Consider the following 8,538-nt stretch of genomic DNA (forward strand, 5'->3'; position numbering starts at 1 on the left):
GGGAAGGCAAGATATACGGGCAGGAACATGGGGCTACATACTCTGTCTACCTCGGTTCCCACCGGAATAACAGCCCCGACGATGTGGGCTGACACTTAGTTATGAAAACCTTTGAAAGGTTAGTGTTGGCCCACCTGAAAATCATCATGGATCCACTGCTGGACCCCTTGCAGTTTGCCTGTGCAAATAAATCATCAGATTATGCTATTAATATGATGCTACGCTACATCTTGCACCATTTTGAATCCTCAATGTCCTATGCAAGGCCTTTTTGTAGACTTCAGCTTGGCATTCAATACCATCATCCTAGAAATTCTCCATTCTAAACTAACTCAGCTAGCTGTGCCTGTCCACACTTGTAGGTGGATTATAAGCTTTCTGACAGATAGAAAGCAGCAAGTTAAAATATTAGGCAGGAATCAGGTGTGGCTTGGTGTGAACAAAGACGTGGAGTCCAGGTTATCTCTCTTAACACAAAAGCACATTTATTCAGCTGAACAAAGGTGGGTCCTCCCGTAAATTGGAAAAACCCTGAATGCAGTTTGAAGCAAGTATATATAGATTTCTTATTTTTACTTGGTTACATAAGGAAATAAGCACACAGTGAATAAGATAGAGACGTTATAAAAAATGCTCATGTATACCTTCTGCTGTTTGAATCACATATTTAACCCACAGGCCAGTAGTGGGTTCCACTTACCTTTGCTACTGGTTTGGAATTGTGAGCATGTGTGTGTGCACGCTTGCTTCGCTCACGTGCAGCACTTCTGCACATGTGCAGAGCGTCCATAATGACATCCGGGCAGGTGGGCGGAGCCTCCCACCGCCACCACTACCGGTTCACTTGAACCGGGGCAAACTGGTAGAAACCCACCATTGCCACAGGCTTATGGTTTCTTATGGAACTTTCCATATCTCTAAAAGCCAGTAAGACCTGACCTTTAATTCTGCCATTTCAACATAAGAACTTTTTGACCCATTACCAGAATTATCAAAATCCTGATCAACAAAGTTAGATAAAATCATATTGAATACTTGTTCAACAGCCCCTACCCACCCACCCCCCGGGTTGTGTGCTGTCTCTCTCCATTACTTTTTTCTCTATATATCAATGACTACATCTCAAAGGATCCCTCAGTTAAAATATTGAAGTTTGTAGATATCATCGGTCTCATTCAAGATGGTGATGAGTCTGCATATAGATGGGAGGTTGAACAACTGGCCCTGTGGTACAGTTGGAACAATCTGGAGCTGAACACACTTAAACTATAGAGATGAAAATGGATTTTAGGAGGAGCCTTCCTATTCTACCACCTCTTACAATATTAGACAATACAGTAGAAAGCTTCAGATTTCTGGGTTCTATAATCTCCCAGGACTTGAAATGGACACTTACAATAATATTAGAACCATCGTTAAAAAGGCACAACAAAGAATGTTCTTCCTGCATCAACTCAGAAAGTTCAGACTGTCCCAGTAGCTGTTGATACAATTTTACAAAGGAATTATTGAGCCTGTCATTTGTACTTCTATGACTGTCTGGTTTGGTACAGCAACCAAACAGGACAGGTACAGACTTCAACAGATAGTTAGGACTGCAGGAAAAATAATTGTAACTAGCCTGCCTTCCATTGAGGACCTGTATACTGCATGGGTCAGAAAGAGGGCTGAGAAAATATCTACAGACCCCTCACATCCTGGACACAAACTGTTTCAACTTCTCCCCTTAGAACGCCTCTACAGGGCATGTCAAAACAACTTGACACAAAGACAGTTTTTCCCCTTGTGCCAGCACTCTGCTGAACACCTAATTACCACAGTACTGCCTTATGGCTAATGATATTTACCCATATGGTGTGGCTATATTATTATTCTTTTATTCATTAAAGATGAAACTCTTAAAATGTACAATGTTCCGAGTAGCACATTTTTTTACAGTTCCACTGGTGTTATTGCAGGAAGCTGCAATTTCTTGATGTATTTTGTAAAATTCTTGGACATGGTACCAAGTGCCCCAATGACAATGGGTATCACAGTTACATGTTTCATACATAATTGCGTAGTCGATGGTCAGGTCATGATATTTTGTGATTTTTTTCCAGTTCTTTTTCTTAGACTCTGGCATCTCCTGGTAGAGCAATATCAATAAATTGTATGCCTTGGTTTTCGACAACTGTGATATCTGGCATGTTGTGTTCCAAATGACGATCCGTCTGTATTCGAAAGTCCCACAAGATCTTCACCTTCTCATTTTCAACAACTTTTTCCACTTTATGTTTCCATGACTTTTCGGATACAGGTAAGTCGTATTTTTTACATAATGACTAGTGAATTAATTTAGCAACTTGGTTATGTCTAGCTTTGTAATCAGTTTGCACGATTTTGCTACACTCACATATTAAATGTAAAACAGTTTCAACTTTGTCCTGGCAATGTTGGCAGTTTGGATTGTCAGTGGATTTTTGTATCTTTGCTTTCATGGCATTAGTTTGTAGTGCTTATCTTGAGCAGCCAGTATTAATTAAACCTTCTGTTTCCTTCTTGATGGTTCCCATCTTAAGCCATGCTTATGTCAAGTTGTTATTGCATTTTCCTTTAATGTTTTTCAGGTGCCGTCCATGCAAAGCTTTGGTTTTCCATCCATTTAATCTGTCATCCAGCTGTTTTTCCTTATATTCTGTCTTTGTTTCTGTTGTTTATATGTTTTCTGTTTTCACAGGCTGCAGCAATTTTTCTGTACTTTGGTTCATTCAAACTTCATTTTTCTTCTTCTACAGTTTGATGGCTTTGCAGTAGCCCTCTGCCTCCTATTCTTCTTGACAAGTACAACCTGTCGATGTCACTTTGTGGCTGTAAAGCATGATACATATTCAGAAGTTTACACATTTTCCAGTCCAGGTTTTCCAGTTCAGCCACAGTCCAGTTGATGATTCCAGCTGGGTAGCGTATCACTGTAACTGCCCATGTATTAATGGCTTTAATTATGTTTCCAGCATTCAGTTTTGATTTTAATATTTTTGCAGACCCTCCTGTTGTATTCCTTTTGCATTTGACTTTTCCATTCAAGATGTTATCTGCTTCCAATATGCCTAGGTATTTGTAAACATCATCCTTTGCTAATGCTTTCACAATGCTTCCATTTCCCAGTTCTATTCCTTCTATTTTTTTCCATTTTTCCTCATTGCATGTATAGCATAGCACATTTTTCAAGTCCAAAGTTCATTCTGATATTGCTACTGAACAGTTGAACTGTGTTGAGTATTGATTTAAGTTCAGTGGGGCTTTTTGCATATAGTTTTAAGTCATCCGTGTATAGTAGATGGTTTATCTTGCCATGTTGCCTTGAGATTTGGTATCCCAGTTTTGTGTTTGTAGGATTATTGTTGGTGGAATTAATGCAATGTTGAACAGTAGTGGCGAAAGTGAATCCCCTTGGAAGATTCCTCGTCTGATGTTGACTTCACCAATGTTCACCAATTTGCTGTTAGAACTGTTTTCCATTTTTGCATATTTGCTTTAAAATATGTACAAATATTTTTGCTGATTCCAAAGTTTTCCAGACAGGCGTTAATCCAGCTGTGGGGTGATGAGTCAAATGCTTCTTGTAATCTATCCATGCCATATTTAAATTCATTATTCTTCGTTTTGCATTTTTTAGTTCCATTTTGTCAATAAGCAGCTGATCTTTTGTTCCTCTTGATTTTTTATTGTTTCCTTTTTGTTCTACCAGATACAAACTGTTTTCCATCAGATGATTGAATACTGAATTTCCCAGTATTCTTGTAAAATGTTTGAATGTTGTTAGCAGACAAGTGATTGGGTGGTAGTTACTTGGTTCTCTACTCTTTTCTGGATCTTTCATTATCAAGTATGTTCAACCATCTGTTAACCATTCTTCGCTTGTTGCATTTTGAAGCATTTCATCAAACTGAGTGGCCATGCGGTGATGGAGGCTGGTCAGGTGTTTTAGCCAGTATCCATGCAGTTCGTCCAGGCCAGGTGCACTCCAGTTCTTGACCTTTTTTACTTGTTTTGCAACCATATCAGTTGTTATTACAATATTCTCTATTTTGTTTCGTGTTGCTTGTTTTTGAATATCTTTGATCCAGGAAGCAGTTTTGTCATGTTCCACTGGGTTTTCCCACAGTTGTTTCCAAAAGTTCAAAGTTTTTTCTTTACATGGGTGAATTTGACTTTGGACTCGACTTTCATCAAGTGACCTGTAGAAGAGGTGTTGGTTTCTTCTAAATTGGGCATCTTCAGGATATTGTTTTATTCATCCTTCGTATCTTTCTGAGGAAGATAGGAAACCTCCCCTCAGGATGCCTCTATAGGGCATGCCAAAACAACTTGACACAAAGACAGTTTTTACCCTCATGCCAGCACTCTGCTGAACACCTAATTATCGCAGTACTGCCTTATGGCTAATAATACTTTCCCATATGGTATGGCTATTATTATTGTTGTTGTTGCTGTTGTTATTATTATTGTTATTATTATATATTTTATTCATTAAACATGAAACTCAGTCAACTGAACATTTAAAAATGTATCACAAACATCATTGACTGGCGCTGATGGTTGATACGGGTTGCTGCCAGCATTCTAGGTATCAACCAAGTATCTTAAAATGTACGATGTTCCAAGTAGTGCAGTTTTTTGTAATTCTGCTGGTGTTATTGCAGGAAGCTGCAATTTCTTGATGTATTAGTATTATTATTAATAATGTTGTTATTATTATTTTCTACTACCTTCTCCTATTGGTATTTTATATTACCTTTTTGTTTGTATGTACATTTATATATACACAGTTTATATATACACTGATTATATTACCTTGTTGCTTGTATGTACAGATAGTTCTCGAATTATGAATGTAATGGAGCCTGCCCATTCCATTCGTAATCCAAGGATTCGTGGGAGTGAATCTCATACCTTGAACAGGATCACTCCCTCCTTTTGCCCATGCCTTCGCTAAGCGAATGTGAGGCTCGTTAAGTGCACAAGGTATTTCAGGGTGGGGAAGGCCAAGAGGGGGACTACTGATGGAGCAGGTCACTTGCCTAAGACCACCCAAGGCCTCCCCTGAACCATTGAAATATCTCATGCTCGCCACAATTGCTTTCTCCCCCAACGTGCTGCGCCAGGTCACTTACCTTGTGAAGATCTAGCAAGCAGTCTCCTCTCAGCCACATGTGCCCTCTGCAGTTTTATTCGGGCCTCCGCAGGCCTCACCTGGCCCATTGCAGGCCAAAATGGAGCTTCCAGGGGGACAGATCGCTAAGGGAATGCTCATAACCTGGGATTACCTGTACACTAAGAGGGTCAAGCACTGTGGAAATTAGTAGATTCAGGCAGTTTAATGAGTATAAAGATTTATTGCAAACTTAAGCTTTCTACAAGATTCTCAGCTACTAAAAGTCAAAACAAAATGGCGCTACATAAGGGTCAAAGGAATTAAAAGTGGGTTGGACTTAGATATCCTATGGGTGTGCAGGGACTCATGACTGATGACACATTTGACCTCTCCCTCAGGCTTAGTCTGGTCATTTCCTATATTGAGCTTATGCACTAGAGACAAATTCCTTGTATGTCCAATTACATTTGGCCAATATTCTATTCTGTTGTGTTCTATTTTCTATTAAACGTTAACATTTCATATTAGTTGCCTTGTCCATGAATATTATATCTTGCCATTAAAATTATTAATTTGCTTTGTTCAATAAACTTATTTCAGCTTCTATCACCCTTATGTTTTATTGCCTTCCAATGTACAAACTTCCCCATTTTATAGTGTCAAATTACATGCAGGGAGAGGAGCAAAGGAAAAAAGAGCATCAACAAATTTTGCAAGTATAATACTACTAAATCAGATCTTAGTTAAGGCTAACTCTTCAAATGTAATTTGTGTAAACAGACTTCTTATATTTTAAAAAAAACATTGTAAAGCAACAATTCAAGGAAATCAGAAATCATAAGGAATCAGATAGTTCAAAAAAAAACAATTGATTTCCTTTTATTTTAAACACCTTTGATTCTAATTTCTGCTTTTATAAAGTAACTTAGTTATGGAGAAAAGTTAAATAGACACAATACTGGGAGTGACTATAACTGTCTTAATGTAATCACAGAAAAGCAATAATTTAAGGAGAAAGCAAGAACTAATTTGACATCAAGAGTTGGCAACTGAGGACAATCATCAACCTCAGATTAACAACAAAAGGAATTAAGAGAACTGATCTCTATAATTATCTTCTTTGTCACCTCTCTCAGTCACCTTTCTCAGCTCTTAAATTAACCTATAGTTAGCAATCTGGTTAAATCATAAATCTGTTTTTGTAAAATTAGAAACCTTAAGCAAACAAGAGAACAGTTTGAAAGCCAAAAGGATAAAGTACAAATATGTGTAACTGATCTCTTGCCATTAAGGTTTAAGCAGCATTTGAACAGAACTGGATGTGAATTTCAGCTCTTTGCTGAACTGAACACTAATTATAATTTTGTTGATATTCATAAGGACTTTCTAATTTTCTACATATACCAGTATTACTGAATACATTTTAAAAACCAACTCATTAAAAACAAAGAAATATATAACACAAAAGACTGTAACTTTTACTGGGTATTTATAAGAATAATATACATAGTGTATGACAACAAAAACAGTGTGACATCAGGTTTTTCCTAAAAGGATTCTCGGGAAGCAATTAAGTGGGCAATCAAGAATCCAGAAACTTGTGATAATTCAATTCTTATGGCAGTAAAGCTAAGAAGCTACAACAACAAACTCTTGATGACTTACACAGCTTTGTACAGAAGATTTATTTATACAATCAGCGTTCAAATTTCTATGCCTTTTTTCTGACCACAATATGTAAAGAGCCAGAAGTAATTATTTTGTGTTCAGGAGATACAGTTTTTATTTGTTCTTGTTCTAGTAACGGCCTGTTCTAATATGGTTTTCTTTCACTCATGTGAGAACTAACTTTCACAAGAGATCGTTGTCTAAAGGTTTATAAATACTCAGCCCCATAGATCTAAGCAAAACAGTTTGGCTTTAATACAGATTAATTTTACTTATTAGTAGACCATGTTTACATCTATCAGACATCATAAAGTTGGAGGTAATTCATTTTAGCAAAGGATCGCGCAGAATCCTCCAGCACTGCACATCAGGGAATACAAGTATATGTATTTGTCATTCTGGGATGGTTGCATAGTTCCATTTATATTTCTGCAAATGTAATGCTCTGGCTAGGGGGCACTCAAATAGCAAAGCACAGAACAGGAAGTTGGCTCAACCAATCAGCACATAGGACATGCACCTCCACACAGTTGAAATTTGGGAGGTGTGTGTGTTGAAGGTCTGCAGCCTATGCTTACCAAACAACCCCTACATGCAATTGCCGGCAACTCTATATCAAGCTTAAGTTCATATGTCATTCTAAACATTGTTCAGAATTGTTTATTAACTAAACCATAATTGGCTGAATTTATATGTTTAACATACTTTATAACCTCATCAGTTCATATATATAATTTGATTTATATGCCACTCTTCTCCGGAGACTCAGGGCAGCTTACAATGCGTTAAGCCAGTGGTTCTCAACCTTTCTAATGCCGTGACCCATTAATACAGTTCCTCATTTTGTGGTGACCCCCAATCAAGGGTGGGTTCTAAAATTTTTTACTATTGGTTCTGTGGGTGTGGCTTATTTTGTGGGCATGGCTTGGGGGTCATGTGACTGGGTGGGTGTGCCTAGCTGGTCATGTGACCGGGTGGCCATGGCTATGTGTATAGGGACTACTCAGAGAGCTGAAAAAAGTCATTTCTGACAGATCCTCGCACTTTTGACTGGTCCTCACACTTATGACCATCCTCACATTTATGCCCGTGCAGCATTCTTAACAACCATGTCAGTCATTTCACAACTGCTTCTCTTCACCATGGTGATAAGATAGGGCAAAAAACGTAAAATGTGAGGACAGTCGTAAATTCGAGGACTGGTCAAAAGTGCGAGGACCAGTCAAAAATAACTTTTTCAGCCCTCTGAGTAGTCCATGTGCACAAAAGGACTATCCAGAGGGCTGAAAAAAGTGAATTATGACAGGTCCTCGCACTTTTGACCAGTCTTCGCACTTATGACTGGTCATCATGCCCATTGTAGCATTCTTAACAACCGTGTCACTCATTTCACAACTGCTTCTCTTCACCATGGTGACAAGATAGGACAAAAACGTAAAATGTGAGGACAGTCGTAAGTTCAAGGACTAGTCAAAAGTGCGAGGACCAGTCAAAAATAATTTTTTCAGCCCTCTGAGTAGTCCATATGCATAAAAGCATACAGCAATAGAGAGGGATGAAGGAAGGGAAGGGAAATTAGAGTAGGAGTGAGGGTAAGAGAGGGAGGAAGAGAGGAGGAGAAGAAGAAAGGAAGAGGAAGTAGGAAGGAGAGGAAGAGGGGGGGAAGAGAAAGTAAGAAGGAAAGAAAAGAGAGAGGTGGTAAGTTTGAGGAGAAAGATTGTTGTACAATAAAA

General features: G+C 38.3%; 1 long non-coding RNA gene across 1 annotated transcript; it reads left to right on the forward strand.

Moving 5' to 3' along the window:
- The first annotated feature begins 1,495 nt into the window (after positions 1-1,495).
- Positions 1,496-5,743, forward strand: LOC132712589 (uncharacterized). Its single transcript, XR_009623231.2, has 2 exons — positions 1,496-2,299; positions 2,778-5,743. It is a non-coding gene; the product is annotated as an uncharacterized LOC132712589 (long non-coding RNA).
- Positions 5,744-8,538: the final 2,795 nt, after the last annotated feature.

This window comes from Pantherophis guttatus, chromosome 7, assembly GCF_059756535.1.
Source record: "Pantherophis guttatus breed Tessera chromosome 7, ASM5975653v1, whole genome shotgun sequence".
Taxonomy (NCBI): domain Eukaryota; kingdom Metazoa; phylum Chordata; class Lepidosauria; order Squamata; family Colubridae; genus Pantherophis; species Pantherophis guttatus.